At 24.2% G+C, this 1,715-nt stretch overlaps 1 long non-coding RNA gene across 1 annotated transcript in view; it reads left to right on the top strand.

The window, feature by feature from the left end:
• The window catches only part of LOC110268734, a 17,928-nt gene that overhangs the window by 13,667 nt on the left and 2,546 nt on the right, over window positions 1-1,715 (top strand). The gene's annotated exons all lie outside the window — the stretch shown is intronic.

Raw genomic sequence — 1,715 nt, 5'->3', positions numbered from 1 at the left:
AATAGCATGAAGATAGCCTAAAATATAACAATGCAAACAAGATACTCTTATCTTACCTCACTTTTGAGAGTAATGCAGGGGAACGAATTAGGTTAGAAAACAAATTTTGGTAACAGGTTATTTTGGTCCATAAGTCAGTTATTAATTAATTTATTATAGATACAGAAAAATCTTAAGTTTGATTTTTTTTAATATTAAATGACAATATAGTCAATGTGAATTTTGACTTTAGATTAATTAATTTTTTTTTAAAATACCAATTAGTTTTCTATGATAGCATACTGTGAACATAATATGTCTTTTCGTTTATAAATAGTACAAAACGAAATAGAATTATTTATGTATTCCATTATATATCTACACTAATGTGTCTTGTTACTATTACCAGGGCTCAAGAATAATGTTGTTTTTTACCGTGAAATATTTTTTATTTTTTAGTTTTCATATAACTTTTATTAATTATTCTCTACTTACCATAAACTCTGATAAAACAGATGAAGTTTCGTTCAAAAAATTCTTATTTTTTGACAATTTTTTAATAATAGATACGTCATTATAGTTAACACAATATAAAAGTACCACTATTTATTATCGTAGAAGACTTAATTGATATTTTTTAAGACTAATTTATTCAAAATCAAAATTTCAATATATATATATATATATATTTTACTCTGTATTAGGGACACTTTTTTTTTTAAATCATAACTCTTAGTAATGGTAAACTGGAAGTAGTCATTTTACTAAATGATGCTTTTACTTGAAATTTAAGATATAAGTTTACAAAACTTCATTTTAAATTTTATTGAATTATATAATTAAAAATCAGGTTTAAATTTTGATCTAAATGTTTTAATTTATGAGTTTATTAGAATTCAAATGGAACATATTCCTTCCTTTATTCACATTTTTGTTTTGCAATTAATATATAGAGTTTAATTTTGATGCACTGACAATAGTGTAAAACGTTTTACACAGCCATGCAATCATATCTGTTCTTTTAGATAACTATTTACGTGATTAATGTAAAAAGTAATTATTTTTTCTGATGTGACGTTATATAATTAGATGCACGTGTAAAACTACTTTACACTGATAGTGCATCAAAATTAAATTCTTAATGTATATTCATTTGAAAAATTTTGAAATTAGAAGAAAAGTAATATTTTCATTGTTGAGATTTTTATCTAAAATTAAAACTACTTCTATCGTTTTTTATTTTCAAAATCATCCATATATAATATTCAATTCTTTTTAAAATGACGCTTTCATTAGTTGTTGGACAAATTTATTCGTAACAAAAATGATAATTACAAAATTGAAAAAGTCATAACCCCTTCTTCCTCAATCCATGTCTCATATCCTCATTCTTCAACTTCAGCAGATACTCTCACCATTACATCCTCATCATCATCAACATAAGACACCAACTCCCACTTGACCACCCTCAAGAAATCATATCTCGAGAAGAGGTTTGCAGTCAAAACAATTACATATAAATTTTCACTTAATTAAAAATCAATTGTTGTTGTTGAAGGTAGTGATAGTGGAGGAAAAATTTTGGTGGTGTTAAGAATGATCATGGTTTTGGGTTAGGGGTGGGTACCTGTAGGTTGGAGAGATTTTTTTTCATTTTATAATTATTTTTAGAAATAATTTAGTCTAAAAATTAAAATTTAGAAAAAAAAAACACATTTTAAAATATAAAATAATTA

This window comes from Arachis ipaensis, chromosome B02 (assembly GCF_000816755.2).
Source record: "Arachis ipaensis cultivar K30076 chromosome B02, Araip1.1, whole genome shotgun sequence".
Taxonomy (NCBI): Eukaryota; Viridiplantae; Streptophyta; class Magnoliopsida; order Fabales; family Fabaceae; genus Arachis; species Arachis ipaensis.
Note: the sequence above shows the minus strand (reverse complement) of the source record. Positions and strands in the feature narration are given on the sequence as shown.